The 17422-nt window shown below is 36.9% G+C and overlaps 1 non-coding gene across 1 annotated transcript; it reads right to left on the reverse strand.

The window, feature by feature from the left end:
* Positions 1–11973: 11973 nt before the first annotated feature.
* On the reverse strand, positions 11974–12080 carry LOC113601042 (U6 spliceosomal RNA). Its single transcript, XR_003422182.1, has one exon. It is a non-coding gene; the product is annotated as a U6 spliceosomal RNA (small nuclear RNA).
* Between the last annotated feature and the right edge of the window lie 5342 nt (positions 12081–17422).

The raw sequence follows: 17422 nt of genomic DNA on the forward strand, positions 1-17422 counted from the left end.
CTGACTACCCACCTCCATTCTTCAGGATTTTATAAAACTTCTTTCTTTTGGTCATTCTGCCAACTTGATGGGTGACCCTTACACCTTAAGGAAGGAAAAACTTCCTTAAGCTTTAGTCACTTTTGCTCTTTCTTGAGGATCTCTTTCTCAGTGGTACTGTTACAAGATGGTTGACTTCAATGACAATAAGGGAATTAGCTTCTCTTGTATATTCTGGTCTTGAATTTTCAACTCTCTGCTGGACAGCTCCCTTGGTTCATTCCTAAATTGTTATATACAGAACTTATCCTCTTTTATCAAAAAGACTAAATCTGTATGATTTTGTATGACTGATTCAGAGGGAGAATGTCAGAAAAGAGAGAAAGATGGAGAAAAAAAAATGAGTCTCAGATTTTTACCCAGTGATTTACTAGAGGTAATGTAGATAGAAAAAACCAGGAGGCATTGGGTCATCCCTTTCTTCACTCTCATTTCCAAGATAATTGGTTAGGAGGCAGATGATTGTTTATTGAATTCCTACCGTGTGTCAGATAGTGATATAGGCATTTTATTTTTTATTTTTTAGAAGTCTTTTAACAATTTTAATTCCAGTATAGTTGACATACAGTGTTACATTAGTTTCAGGCATTCAATATAGTGATTCAACAATTCCTTATATCACCCACTGCTTATCAGGACACATGCCCTCCTAATCTCCATCACCTGTTCCACCCATTCCTCCCATCCATGTACCCTCTGGTAACCATCAGTTCTCTATAGTTTAGAGTCTGTTTCTTGACTTCTCTCTCTCTTTTTCCTTTGCTCATTTGCTTTGCTTCTTAAATTCTAAGCATGAGTGAATTTATATGGTATTTGTATTTTTCTGACTGACTTATTTCACTTAGCATTATACTCTTTAGCTCCGTCCATGTTGTTGTAAATGGCAAGATTCCATTCTTTTTATGGATGAATAATATTCCACTGTGTACATATACCACTTCTTTACCCATTCATCTGTTGATGGACAGTTTGGTTGCTCACATAATTTGGCTATTGTAAATAGTGCTTCAATAAACATGGAGTGCATGTATCTCTTTGAGTTAGTGTTTTTGTATTTTGGAGGTAAGTATCCAGTAGCGTGATTACTAGATCGTAAGGTGGTTTTATTTTTAACTTTTTGAGGAATCTCCATACCATCTTCCAGATGGCCGCACCAGTTTGCATTCCTATGAAAAGCTCAAGAGGGTTTTACATAGGCATTTTAAATGGGATATTTCGTTCAATTTTTGAAATAATTCTGCTTTATATATTTTCTATTATTGATCTTATTTTACAGATAAGAAACCAGCGCTACAATATATTAAGTGAGATTTCTCAAGATTATGTAATGAGTTATAAATCCAGGATTTAGTCCTAAGTCTATTCAACTTCAAAACTGTCTTCCTCATCATAGCTCATAATATGACAATATAATGAAGTGCATAAAGCCTTGAAGATTAAAGCAGAATTAATGACTGAGACTTTAAATTCTCACTTACAGCTAAAGTCAATTTTTTTTTTTAATTTGTGATGGTCAGTTATAACTCCTCGTCAGTCCTTCTATTTGGGAAATTCTTTTCTCAGATATTATTGAGACAAAGCTTTTATTTTATTCAGGGTTCCTCTTCAATTATAATTCTAAAACACAACTTTCTCTTCTGTACTCTTCTTTATACTCTGTGTGTGTATGTATGTGTACCTGTATGTGTGTGTGTGTTTTAAGATTTTGTTGTTAAGTAATCTCTACACCCAATGTGGGGCTTGAACTTACAGTCCTGAGATCAAGAGTCACATGTTCTACTGACTGAGCCAGCCAGGTGTCCCTATACTGTTTTTTTTTTTTTAAACACACACACACACACACACACACACACACACACACACACACACATCCTTATATCAGGGTTTCTCACCATGTTATTGGTAGTTTGGGCTAAATACTTCTTAATGTGGGTTAGGCTATTCTGTGCCTTATAGCAAGTTTACCAGCATCCCCGGCCTCTCCCAACTAGCTGATAGCATCTTCCCCTAATATGACAACCAAAAATATCTCCAGACATTATCAAATGTCTTCTTAGGGGCAAAATAACCCATGTTGGGAATAACTGGTCTGTATATACATATATAGATACCTACATCCATATCCAAATACATCCAACAAAAATGCTTGTGTGGTTCACGAAGGCTGAGATTTATTATTGTTGTTCACATCTCTATCCCAGTGCTTGGAACAATGCCTGACACATACTTGGCATAAAATGCAATAAATGTTTATTGAGTAAATAAATAAATGAGGAGGAAGGGACAATTTTTATGGAGAACCTACTTTATGCCAGATCCTTCATTAAGAACTTTTCTTCGTAACAACTCTGTGATGTGAATAATAATAAACTTGTTTCCTAGATGAGAAAATAGAGGATAAGAGAGAATGGTTTCCCTGATTCACACAGCTAGACAGTTTGAGAGTTGACATTCCAACCCCATTCTGTCTATAGTAAATTTTACCCTTTATTCCAGGACAGAAAATTGTGATATACAATTATGAGAGTGAGAGTTTAAGACTGAACAAATTTACCATTCCAGCTTTTGCAGGGAAAATGGCTTACAAATCATGTGCTGGCCAAAATAGAATTTTTGAGCTCTGTTTCCCAAAATTTTCCTATCTCCCACCTTGTTTCTCAAGTGAAATGTTTAGTAATCTGCCTTGATTTCTTTCTTTTCCTCACTATGCATCAGAATCACAAAAACTTAGAGCTATATTGTTGCCTAGCATGTTCTGCCCTGATACTTCTTCGACTTCTCATATGGTTATCCTCCTTGTTCATGAATGTCTGATCAATTGATTTTTTTCCCCCTGAATGTGCCACTCACATTAATGCCACAGATTTGTTGCACTTAATTTTCCCTGTCTTTGAAATGATTGTTTTATAAATAAACGGATTTTTTTTGTAAATAAAGTTTTATTGAAACACAACTATGCCCACTTATTTACATACTGACTGTAACTACTTTTATGCTATAGTGGCAGAGTTAAGTAGTTGTGATAGCGGATGATGAATGATAAAAAGGAAAGGGAACTCTTTTTTGTACTTACAGCAAATTGTGCAATACAACCACCTTGACTTAGATGCAAATTTTGAGTCTATAAAGACAAGCTCATAGATTTAGGAGAAAAAATCAAATAACACCCAATATATTACCCTGGGGACAATGGGCTGATGAAATATTGAGAAAATGCCCTCTTGCGAGTTTCAGTGAGCTAAGATTAGGAGAAGAGATCGGCTTTTGGGGATCCTCTCCAAAATGGTACCCGATACTCATTTCTGTTTCTTTCCAGAGAACATTGCAAAATTGTGAACCTACATTGCTGTCTGAGAAGAGCAAGTTTTTCATCTACTTAGCCATTCAGTGATGTGAACATGTTCCCAAATTGTTTATGACACACTAGTTTCCCAGATATAAGGGCTCGATGAGCTTCATCAGTTAGGTCTAGCTGCTACCTTATCTACAGCTGAGAATCATAATCTGAAAACCAGCAATCTTCAACAAAAGTGTCATTTCCAAGCACTTCAGGGAAAATAGGCTCTTCACTCTGTTGTTTGGAAGGGGATTGGAAAGAAAATGGACAAATGCATCAAGAAAGATTTTTCTCTTGTCCTAAACTTTAGACATTAGAGACATTGTAGTGAGTTCACAAGCTGCAAAGTTTCTTTGGTTGGGATGGCTTCAGTTTAACAGTGGAGTTTCAAGTGTGCATTCCTTTCTTTTAAAACTGAAAAGTCATAATAATTCTAATGATGAAAATAATAATTATAATTCAGGGTGGGATGCATGCTATAATAAAGAATCCCAGGGTGGCTTAGCAATGTCGACATTCCCAGGGGAGCAGCCCTCCTGGGTGCCTCCAATGAACAGCACAGGGATGCAGGCATCTTGCGGCTTAGAAAGTGCCCCCTACTCATCACTGGGCTTCCAGTGAGGTGGAAGGGAGGAAGTGTGAATGCATGCCATTTATTTTAATTTCTTGGCCTGTAATTGACACGTATCACTTCTGCTTTTATTGGCCAAAGTGAGTACCAGGGCCCACGTAGAGTAAATGTAAGGGAGTTGGAAAATATAATCCCTGTCTTGGCAATGACTTCCTGGCAACAACTCTGTACCATAGAAAGGGAACGTGAATCTTTGATGGTCTGCATTAATTGCATATTTTAGGTACGTTCTAAGGTTCATTTCCATAATACCTTTTTACTATAAGTAAAAGTAATTTTACTTTTACTCTAAGTAAAAGTAATTGGTTCTTTATTTCTATTAAATAGTGTTGTAATGTGAATTAAATAGGTTAGTAAATGCAAATACTTAGAATAATCAATGGCATATAGTAAGTATAAGCATTGATATCTATTATTTTTGTTATATTTTCTGAAAAAAACAGTCTTTTAGCTTTATTTTTTTAATGGTCATTCAGGGACTCCAAAGAAGACATTGTTCTATGTTGGTATTCAGTTCAGACAATTCTGTTCCACAGATACTTATTTAATGCTTACTAAGCCTGAAGAGTTTGTTTCCCAGGAAAGACTGCGGGTGTCTCCGCCTTCTTTAACTTATTACAAAGTCTGCAAGCTATCTGAGGTTCCACTGAATAGAAGAGATGAAGGAATATTCCATTTTATGTTCAGTAATCAACATGTCCAAATTCATAATAAATCTTCAGAATAATATGATTTCTGTGATGTGGAGGCTGCTTCTAGCAAAGTTCACCAATTGCTTCCATACCTTTAACTATATTAATCTCCTATGGCTGCCATAGGAAATTACTACAAACTTAACTTGGTGGCTTACACAGCAGAAATTATTGTCTCACAGTTCCAGAGGCTAGAAGTCTAAAGTCAAAGTGTTGGTTTGGTCAATTCCTTCTGGAGGCTCTAAGGGAGTTTGCTTCCTGCCTCTCTCCTAGCTTCTGGTGATTGCTCAGTTCCTGGTATTCTTTGGCTTGTAACAGTACCACTCTGATCTCTGTCTTCATCTTTCCACATCATTATTCCTGTGTCTCTGTGTCCAAACTATCCTCTTTGAATTAGGATTGAATTAGGGCTCACTCTGACCCAGTGTGACTTCATCTTAACTTGATTACATCTACAAAGATTGTATTTCTAAATAAGGTCATATTCATGGATGACAGGTATTAGGATATTAAAATACATTTTTGGTAAACACAGTTCAACCCACAAAATTAACTGAATTGATTATACTGAGATGGAGAGGATGATGATGTGATGATGTTGATGATGATGATGATGAAGAAGAAGATGATGATGATGATAAGGCAAACATTTATTATATGCTTGCTATATACCAGGCATTAAATTAGGTATTTTATAAGGATTGTCTTATTTTTTTCTTTCCAGTGTTTTACTTAAGTTCGAATTAGTTAACATATGGTGTAGTATTGGTTTGAGGAGTAGAATTTAGTGCTTCATCGCTTTGATAATATACCCAGTGCTCATATCAACAAGTGCCCTCCTTAATGCCCATCACCCATTTAGCCCGTCCTCTTGCCACCTCCCCTCCAGCAACCCTCAGTTTGGTCTCTATAGTTAAGATCCTTTTATGGTTTGCCTACCTTTCTGTATTTATCTTATTTCATGTTTCCTTCCCTTCCCCTATATTCATCTGGGTTTTTTTTTGTTAAATTCCACATATGGGTGAAATCACATGGTATTTGTCTTTTTCTGACATTTCTCTTAGCATAATACTCTAGTTCCATCCATGTTATTGCAGATGGCAAGATTTCATGTTTTTTCATGGCTGAGTAATATTCTGTCATACACACACACACACACACACACACACACACACACACACACAAATGAGATCATGACCTGAGTCAAAATAAAGAGTTGGATGCCTAATCGACTGAGCCATCCAGGTGCCTCTCATCATCACACCATTTTTATATGAGTTGACTGAGATTCAGAGAGGTATGGGGTAACTTACCCTAGGTGAAGAAATGAATTAACAGAGCTGGAGCTAGAATAAAGTCAATGTGAGTCCAGAGCCAATGCTCTCATTAAATATCTTGTATAATTAACATCTGTTTGTAACTCAGTAATTGCTCCTGAAACCAGTGGAAATGTAGATCTTTCCTCCAGTTCCAATCCAGCATGTGGGACCCTGCTTTTGTTGCTGTTCTCTTTTTATGTTTTCCATTTGAACCTTCCTTTCTATATGTATATGCTTTTCCCATTTTCATCCCAGAGATCTCAGAAGAATGCTGCTCTTCTCCAGCTCAGTTAACCACAGCCAGAGAAGATTAGCTGAACCCTTTCCTGAAGCTATGCTCTTGCTCAAGGCAAAGGTTCAATACCAGCTTCCTTCTTTGGACTCTCTGGCTGATAGATAATGCAATTGCATAACAGAAAGTAGTCTTTTTACTACTTTCTGGTGTGAATGTTTGCACAGGGCTTGGCAGAGAACTTGGATTAGTATTCTACCCACCTAGAGAGAAATCAGAAATTACCATTTTGGTGGGAAGAAAACTTTTGTTTTCTTCATTTAAGGTTTTATAAATTATAATTACCTGTTTTAATAAGTAAAAATTAAAGACAAAGGCAAAGATGTATAATGGCCTAACCAATGATCCTCTCCACAGTGATACCTACATTTCCATGTTCCTGAGGCAGCCAGTGTTAATAAGCTCATGTGTATCCTACCATTTTTTCCCACTGTGTTTATATACATATATGCAATAAGTCTTTAATTCATCTTATTTTAAGCCAAACAGAATCATACTGTACACATTACTTTGAAACTTGCTCTTTTTTAACATATATCGTATATATATCATGAATATATAACATGTATCATGGATATTTTCATCCTGGGTTTAGTCCCTGGACCTCATTTCCAACCCATTATTCTCTTGGAGATATCATTCAGTACTAAGTCACAGAAAGTCTCTAAGTTTCTGACTCCCGAATTTATACCTATAGACTGAATCTTTGCCTGAATATCAAACTTGAATATGAATATCAAACTTGCATATTTTAATGTGTAGTAATCATCACTCTTTGCCTGTATCATAAAGTTTAGCATGTCTGACACAGAACTCTTAATGTTCTCCTCCAAACTGACTCTACTTGTGCTCTGCCCCTTCTTAGTTTATGGAAATCCCATCATTCCTTTGACTCAGCTCCTGCAAATCTTGTAGCTGCCTATGTATCCTTTCTTTCTCCCCAAGGAGAAATGCCACACCAAATCCTTCAGCAAATATTTTTGTCTCTCTTTTAGTGTATATTCAGAGTTGATCACTTCCTACTCCTTCATCATCTCCATTCTGGTTTAAACCAGAATCTATATAATATATAGAGATATATATTTATAAGAAATATTATATTAATTATATATTATATTCCATAATAACATTATATGTATAATACATATAATATGTAATTTCTAAAGTGACATTTTACCCAAGTGGGATTACACTATATATGTTGTTTTACTGTGTCATCTTTTCTCCCATTCTCCTATTTTTATTTTCAATTTCTGCTGCTTTTCTTGCCACACGTTTGCCTCATCCACTCTCCCTTAACTCAGGCTAACAAAAATGTATCATTTTATGCATAGTTTCTCTATGTTTCTGTAACCATTGATAAAAATATAGATATTTATTAATTTATAAATATAAAAATCTATAAAGAACTTGTCAAACCCAATACCCAAAAACAAACAACCCAGTTAAGAAGTGGGAAGAAGACATGAATAGACATTTTTCCCAAGAAGACATCCAGATGTCTAACAGACATGAAAATATACTCAACATCACTCATCATCAAGGAAATACAAATCAAAACCACAATGAGATACCACCTCACACCTGTCAGAATGGCCAAAATTAATAACTCTGGAAACAACAGGTGTTGGTGAGGATGCAGAGAAAGGGGAGCCTTCTTGCACTGCTGGTGGGAATGCAAACTGGTACAGCCACTCTAGAAGCAGTGTGGAGGTTCTCCAAAAACTAAAAATAGAACTACCCTATGGTCCAGCAATTGCAATTTAGGTATTGACTCAGAAGATTCCAAAATACAGATTCAAAGGGATACCTGCATCCCAATGTTTACAGCAGCATTATTGACAATAGCCAAAATATGGAGAGAGCCCAAATGTCCATAGACTGATGAATGGATAAAGATATAGTATGTGTATGTATAGTATGTGTATGTGTGTGTGTGTGTGTGTGTGTGTGTGTGTATATATATATATATACACACACATATATATATATATATATATATATATACACACACACATACACACAAACAATGGAATATTACTCAGCCATCAAAAGGAATGAAGTCTTACCATTTGCAATGACATGAATGGAGCTAGAATGTATTATGTTAAGCAAAATTAGAGAAAGATAAATATACGATTTCACTCATATGTGCAAGTTAAGAAAAAAAACAAATGAATATGTGGGAAGTGTGGGGGGAAGAGAAGAGAGGAAAACAAACCACAAGAGACTTTTAAACTGAGGATTGATGAAGGGAGGTAGATAGGAGATGGGCTACATGGGTAATTGGTATTTAGGAGGATGCTTGTGATGAGCACTGGGTATGAGTCACTGAATTCTACTCTTGAAACAATATTGCACTGTATGTTAACTAACTAAAACTTGAATAAAAATAATACATACATACACACATACATACATACATAGGAATTGGGAGTTCTTTATTTGCTTTAGGAAAAAAATGCATTATGTCTCCCATATATTTTTGTACATCTTATTTCTTAATTGTCACTAGTTAATAGAAATGCCATCAAGGTAACTGTTATAGCTGAAATTCATTTTAATGACTGCTCTATTTTCCATGAAAAATGTACTAAAATTTAATTAATCTTATTCTATTGATATGTCTTATTTCTGATTTTTTTTTGCCCCTGTGAAACAATGCTGCAATAAACACAGTTACATTCAGTTCCTTTTATTTCTATGATATAGGTTTCTGAAAGTGAGATTTCTGGCTTAAAAGAGATTTCTTGGATCAAAGGGGCATTTTTATTTTGAATAGATGTCTTCAGGTTTCTTTACAAAGTGGTTGTAATAAGTAATATGTCTACAGCGATGTATGTGAGTACATTGCCTCCATCGTTGCCAGCAATCAGTGTTATTGTACTTTTTAAGCCTTGGCAGGAAATGGACATATAAGGTAATACTTCATTGTTCCCTGTCTAGCAATGAACATGAGCATCTTCTTCTATGTTTGACGTACATTTGAATTTTCTCTTCTGCAATTTACATATACGTAGACTTTACTATTTTATTTTTTGATAAGACACAATAACTTCATATGTTACAGATACTGTAACTGTGTTATTACTCCCCATCTCACCCATTTTATTGACTTTATAGTATCTTTGGAATGGATATATATATATATATATATATATATATTTTATGGTCAGTTATGTCCATATTCTTTTGAGTACATCTGGGTTTGTTGTGTTTATTGGGGTCTTCCCAACTCCCACGTTGTGTGCATATTTATGGTCCTTTGATTTTCTGTTTTTCACACTTAAATAGTTTATCCATTTACTTTTTTTTCTTTACTTTTGGCATGAGATAGACATCTAACCTTACTTTTCTTTAGAAAGATAACCAACTGTGTTAGAACTATTAAATAATTTATCATTTTGTTCAGTCTTGAAATACCACCTTTGTTATATATTACATTTTCTATATATAGTGAGATTGTTTTCTGGGATATTTTTGTAGTTTCTCTATTTGTCTATTATTGTTCCATACTATATTAGTATGAGTGCAGAAGAGCTGACATTAAGGTCTCACATTCCATACTAGTTGCTTAGTGGCTTACAGCCATGAACTTTTTAAACAAAATCACTCACCTATTTTGTTAGTTGGATGGGTGTCTTTTCTGGTCTGAGCCACTTCTGATCTCTGTTGGGGTTGCCCATGGACCTGTGGTCAGCTGGTGCATTGGCTGGTGGCTGGATGACCTAGGATGGTCACACTCACATGTCTGACTGTTGTAGGCTATTCACACTGGTGCGTCAGTCTCCTCCACTTGACTCCTCCTACTTCAGCGGACTAGTTCAGGCTCAGGTCCATGGCAGTCTTGGGATTTTGAATATGGTAAGAGAGAGAAAGACCTAATGTGTAATCACTTTCAACTTTTTAAAATATATCATTTTTACTACTGTCTTAGTGGTTAAAGCAAGCAGAAGGCCAAATTCAGATTCAAGGCAGGTAGGAGGGGTGGGGGAAATATACTCTGTCCCTTGATGAAAGAGGTGTGCGTATAGGAACTAGAAGAATTTGTGGCCATTTTCAGAATCTTCCACATTATAAGAATCTGAATCAAATAGGATCCAGCCATTCTCTAGGTTATTAATTTCCCTTGGAATTCTTTTTCTTCAGAATAAACTCCAGAACTATCAGTAAGATATGGTCTAGTCCCTGCCCACATCAGCAGTGCCCATTCACAATACCTTGAACTCCATCATGTAGGACTGTTTTGTTTTCCTGTCTTCTGTACTTTTGCCCAATTTAAGCCAATAGTGAGGGACTGTTATCTTCCTCTCCCCATTTTTCTGCTTTGACTCATACTGGAACTAAAAATTTCCCTTAATTCAACATGCTCTTGCTTGTTCCTATCCCCCCCAAAAAGAAGGGGCTATTTTTCTTAATACCAGTCTAACAGCCACAGGGCTTTACATTTGTGTGGCGATCCCTAAGTGAAAGGGCACTGTTCTCTTGTGCCTGCAGCACTTGGGAGGGACAGCCTCTCCCTTTTCACCTCATCTCTTGTGGTCTCTCCACCAGCCTGGTCCTTTCCCTGAGGAGGAAGCCCACCTGTGACTGGTGAGATACGAGGTAAAAAGACCCCGTTACATCTTCCAGTAAGCAGCTTCACCTATGTAAAGGTTTAGGCCCATGCTTGCTATACAATAGCAGATAATCCCACTTTCTCTTAGGTGATTGATTCTCGTGTCTATTAAGTAGACTCTGGAATGGAGGAGGTGATGTCCGACATCCTGTGTGCCTGTGTCTGGAATGTCTTCTTCTCCTTTTCATTAATTTGTGCTTTCACTTGACACTCACCGACTACCTGCTGCATGCCATTGTGCTAGATGCTGAAGATAAAAGGACGGATTAGATCAACCCAGTTCCTGTTCTGATGATGTTTATAAATCAAAGTGGTTCTCTTGTAAAGTCTTTCCTCACTTCACTCCCATCCCATCCCTACTTCCTATAGCCAAGTACATCTTTTAATCTTTGGTGTTCCTACAACTTTAGCCCATTTGTCATTTCCCAGGGGAAGCACACACACACACACACACACACACACACACACACACACACGCTTGCTTCCCTAAGCCATACCTTCCAGGAAAAGGATGATAATACAACATAAGGAAGTGGCACTTTTGAACCAGAGCTCACACACAGGAGAATTACTATAATTCCAATCCCTTTAACTTTCCTTCTTTCCCCTTCAAGATGCCTGAAAATCCACATAGTCTTTTGGGTGATTAGTATAGTGCTTTTCTGGCAGTGCTGGGACTGATTTCTGTTTTCTTCCCTGTGGCTGTAGCCAGAGCTGCTGATTCTGTCTTGGATTCAGCTCTCTGAGACCACAGCCTCTGGACCCTGGCACCCACTGCAGCACTGTAGCTCTGGTTGGGGTGGGAAGCAGACATTTCTCTGAGGTTAAAGCTGTCTATTTAGCTCCTCAATGTAGCAATGCTTTAGTTTCAGTTTTCTCATGGGATTTTTTTTTTTTAGAGTTTTGTAGTGAGTTAATTAAGATCTAATTCAGAGAACACTAATGGATCCATCCTTTTTTGCACTTTAAAGATTATTATTATTATTATTATTATTATGTGCCAAATGTATTTCCTTTTTTCTGTATGAATTTTATTTTTCAATTAAAAACAATGGAATGCTTCACAAACTCGTGTGTCATCCTTGCATAGGGGCCATGCTAATCTTCTCTGTCTTGTTCTAATTTTGATACATGTGCTGCTAAAGTGAGCATTAGAGATAGTTCCTCTTTAATGCTTAGTGACACTAACAAATGTACCCATTTTATGGATGAGAGATTAAAGGCCTAGAGAAGAGCCTTGCTCAGAGACAAGTAATCCTCTCCCTGTCCTTCATTCTTATACCCTGGTGTCCCAGGCTGGATTTTCAACCTGAGTATTCAACAGATGCTAAAGCAAAGAGGTTTGCTGTGGCCTTTGGGGCTGTCTAAAAGAGCTTAGGTCACCAAACAGATTAGGTCTCATGTCTTCCTCAAGACAGTATGATATTCCACTGTCAGTGGAATTATTATAAATTATTATAAATGATTCCACATTTGTGGAGAGGACTTTGTCTGGCTGATGTGTGAGGGAGCACTATGCCACCTTCATCTCTGGAGTCTTGGAGCCCAGCTCAGTCTGGCAGATTGTAATGAACTAACCTGTTGGAAAAGTGTGAGCCTGAGACATACTTTGGCTCTTTGCTCTAGTGTAAAACAGTGATTTGATTCAAGCCCCTAAAGAAGTGTACCGACGTAATCCTGTGAGTATCGTGGGACACACAGTCACCCTCCTGGTTCCCAAGCCTCTGATGCTTCAGTGGAACCACCTTGCCTACTGATGCATCAGAAATGAAAGACCAATAATGATAGCCATTATTTATGATATGGTGATTGTATGCTCAACCTAATGGTAAGCTAATTACACATATTGTCTCATTTAGTCTTAACACATCTTTTTTTAAGCTTATTTATTTATTTTGAGATAGAGAGAGAGAGTAGGGGGAGGGGCAGAGAGAAGGACAGAGAGAATCCCAAGCAGGCTCTGTGCTGACAGCGCAGAGCCCAACGTGGAGCTCGAACCCATGAACCATGAGATCATGACCTGAGCTGAAGTGAAGATTCAGATTCTTCACCAACTGAGCCACCCAGACACCCCTAGTCTTAACATCTCTTAGGAAAACACTGCATTTTTCCCATTTTATAAATGAGGACACTAAAGTGCAGAAAAACTAAGTAACCTGTTAATGTCAAACTTCAAATGACAGAGTGAGGCTTCAAATCAAGACAATATGACTCCAGTACCCAAGTCTTTAAAAGAGAGATGACAAAACAATCACTTCATGACATTTCAGAAAATGTCTTGAAAACCTCATGGGGCTTTCCTTGTTTTGGCATTAACAAGGCAAGGCAGGAGGACTGGAGTTGACCCAATAGTGAGTCAGGAGTCCCAGATTCTCATCCTGACTCTGACAACTCGCATAAGCTTCTTGGACTGCGATGTCTTTATTTGTAGAATGATAGACGGAACTAGTTGCTCATGACAAAATTGTCATGGGCTTTGAAGTCAGACAAAGTCGAAAGTTGATTTTACCACATACTAACTGTGCATGCTAGGGCAGGCGGCTTAATCATTCTAAATGTCTTTTTTTTTTCACACGTGGAGTGGGCATGTAAAACCTTATAATAAAAGCGGTTGTGGTAGATAAATGTGTTATATAAAGAGAGAAGCTCACATGGGGCTTGTGGCGGTTGCCCAGATCAGTGCTCCATGACATGGTCAGGCCCTTCAGCAGGTGGGTCTGGAAATAAGATGTGGTTCCCAGAGCTCCTGTTTATTTATTTACTTCCACCTTCATTTCCATTGGCCTCCCAGGCCAAGAAACCCTTCTGATCTGTGACTATGGGGTTTGTGGTTTGAATGTTTATGAAATGTGTCTCCCTGGCAGCCACAATCAGGGCCAGGGTTCTCCCCTGGCTCCTTGTTTTAACAACTCATTTTTCTTGGCACAACCTTTGACTGCTGTGGGTATACGATTTCTGTGATCTCTCAGTATCCTCTGTCTGAAAGCGTTGAGGGAGTCTGAACTAACCACCTTTCATCCTTTTGCCTTCTTGGGTTCTTTACTAAGAGAATACTGCACAAAAGGAAAAAAAAAGGAAGAAAAATACTTTGTTAATAGCCAAGAGTTTAGCACCCACTAATATATAGATATCTGATAATTTTGAGTTAGAGTTGATAAATAAAAGAGGAAGTGAGGTGTCTTATCTCCCCCAAATTTACATGTTGGAACTCGTGGATTAAAGCATGCCTGCAGGGGAAAGAACATGTAAATGGACACCAAGCTGAATATATTCACTCAACCAAGGACATGGGGTGGGAAGAAGGAGGCTAACAAGGGGAAGTCTGCCCTAGAACTGAGGCTCTGCCCAAGGGATATTTTTTTCAGAAGACAAGATGAGAAAGAGATGGGGCAATGTGGGTTCCTGCCTTATAAGGGTATAGTGGCCTCATCCTCCAGTAAGTGTGGCTCAATGAATATATAATCTCTGATCAGTCAGGTCAACAATGTTTCATTCAGAGAGGGATTCAAGATGGAGTAGAAACATGAAATAAGCCTGCCATGAAAAACAATTCCAACATTTAAAGGAAAAGTTCTAGAAGTCTTCTCTCTCACAAGTTATTAATCAGAAAGGACTCACATATATATATATATTTTTTCAAATTGCCAGATGATTCACTTAGAAAATTCTTGTTAAATTCCCAGATTATCAAGGTGGAAAGAATTATTGAGGGCATCCAGTCAATCAACCAATCTATTGAATGGATAAATAAACAGGTCTCCAGAAAGAAGTGACTTGTCTAAAGTAGAAGAATTCCAGGGTCTTATATTCCTTAACCCGTATTCTTCCCCTATACTAAAGCATCTATTTAATGTTGAAATGCTATTATATTGTTTTCTTTATTCTCTTGTCCTTTTACGCTTATTCCTTCTTGTCTTTTTAAAAATGTTCTTCCAATACTAATGTATATCCCATATATATCCAGAAAGAATTTGCTTGTGTACACAGAAGACTACTAAAGGAAGAATTCATTCCAGATATACACCCAGTAGAAATAAATATGCATATCCACCAGCATAATTATATACAAATGTTCATATTAGCTTTTTCTACTTTGAGAAACAACTCTTATGCATATTGACAGAAACATAGGTAAATACATTTGTGATATATTTATACAATGGAAAGATACACAGCAATATAAAAGACAAACTACTGGTGAACACAATAACATAGATGGACTTCAAAGACATTATATTAAACAAGACACCCAGACACAGAGGATTGTGCACTTTATGATCCTATTTATAGGAAGTTCAAGAATGACCAAAGTTAATCAATGTAACAAAAGTCATATGATGGAGTTGGGGTTGGGAGCTATTGATTGGGAAGGGGCACAATCTTATGGGAGCATGAAAATAATTGATATATTGTTCTTGCTGGTGGTTATATGGGTGTGTAAAAATGCAAACATGCATCAGCCTGTATACTTTATAGTACATGAATTATACCCATGTTTAAAACAAATATTAAAGACCACTAGGAGGGTGCCTGAGTGGCTCAGTCGGTTAAGCATCTTACTTTGGTTCAAGTCATGATCTCATTGTTCGTGGGTTCGAACCCTGCATTGAACTCTGTGTTCACAGCTCAGAACCTGGAACTGTTTCCAATTCTGTCTCTCTCTCTCTCTCTTTCTCTCTCTGTCCCTCCCCTGCTCACACTCTGTCTCTCAAAAATAAATAAATGTTCAAAAAAAAAGAGAGCACTAGAAAAGCTGAACTATGGTAATGGAAAGAATGGTTAACATACTCCAAAGTTAGGCTAATAGAATTAGGGTCAATGAATATAAAAGTTAATTTTGAGGTAGCAGCCAATGAAAAAAAATATTAATCATTTGTCACTCCCATTTTTAAAATTAAAAAAATATCATCAGGAAAGAGATTTTAGAAATGACATTTTCCTTGTAAAATTAACTTATCATGTAGTCCTTTAAATGAAAGATGTTGGGCAAAATAATGGACAAAATCTGATAGTAACTCAGCAGAAATGTTGAAATATCTTAATATGCCCATTTTTATACAAGTCTTTCATCAAATTGACGTTTATGATAAAATGTAATGAAGAGATTTCCTTAGAGAAGTAAGGAAATTCAGGTGATCATTACCTAACAGCCCAGAGACAAAGATGACCTAACGGCCCAGAGACAAAGCTTTGACCAACATGTCTCAACTATGACATGTACAGGAATCACTTGGGGGTCTTGTTAAAATTTGATGCAGATTCAGCAAGTTAGGAACAGGACTACTCTTTTGAATTACAAGGGCTTAGACTACTCAGGAAGTCTTAACTCATCATTTGTGTTATTTGTATTGGAGTAATTTGTTAAAAATAAGATTTCTGGGCTCTCTTTCCATAGGAGGTGAGACCAAAGATGCTTTTTCTTTCCTTAATAAATCTCAAGAAGATTATGTTATACACTAAAATTTTATAGCCACTGACTTAGAGAAATGGGTTTGTGACATGCCCCTTACAATTTTCCAGTCATTATAATTGTTGCATCTGGTTTCACATATCAGGAGAAAGGAAGAGTAAGGGAGCACATATTTTCTATATCTTACATGCATTAGTCACTTAATGGATGTGCAATTTAACCTTAGTTCATTTAATACTAATGAGTACCCAATGAGGTGGGATTTATTTTCAATATTTTAGAGTTAAGAATAATAGCTAATCATTATTAAGCATATACTATGTCCTAGACACTGTAATAAATGCTTTAGAAGTACCATATCAATATCTATACTACCCAAAGCAATCTACACATTTAATGAAATTCCTATCAAAATACCACCACCATTCTTCACAGAGCTAGAACAAACATCCTAAAATTTGCATGGAACCACAAAAGACCCCAAATAACCAAAGCAATCCTGAAAAAGAAAAAACAAAACAAAACTGGAAGCATCATGATTCCAGACTTCAAGCTATATTACAAAGCTATAGTCATTAAGACAGTATGGTACTGGCACAAAAACAGACACATTAGATCAATGGGACAGTTAAGAAGATCCAGAAATGGACCTACAACTATATAGTCAACCCATCTTTGACAAAGCAGGAAAGAATATCCAATGGAATAAAGACAGTCTCTTCAGCAAGTGGTGCTGGGAAAACTGGACGGTGACATGCAGAAGAATGAAACTAGACCACTAACACTATACACAAAATAAATTCAAAATGGAAGAAAGACCTAACTGTGAGACAGGAAACCATCAAAATCCTAGAGTAGAACACAGGCAGCAACGTCTTTGACCTTGGCTGCAGCAACTTTTTACTAGACATGTCACTGAAGGCAAGGGAAACAAAAGCAAAGGTGAACTACTGAGACTTCATCAAGATAAAAAGCTTCTGCACAATGAAGGAAACAATCAACAAAACTAAAGAGCAGCCTATGGAATGGGAGAATATATTTTCAAATGACATGTCTGAAAAAGGGTTAGTATCTGAAATCTATA

The sequence above is a fragment of the Acinonyx jubatus genome, chromosome B1, assembly GCF_027475565.1.
Source record: "Acinonyx jubatus isolate Ajub_Pintada_27869175 chromosome B1, VMU_Ajub_asm_v1.0, whole genome shotgun sequence".
NCBI classification, from domain to species: Eukaryota; Metazoa; Chordata; class Mammalia; order Carnivora; family Felidae; genus Acinonyx; species Acinonyx jubatus.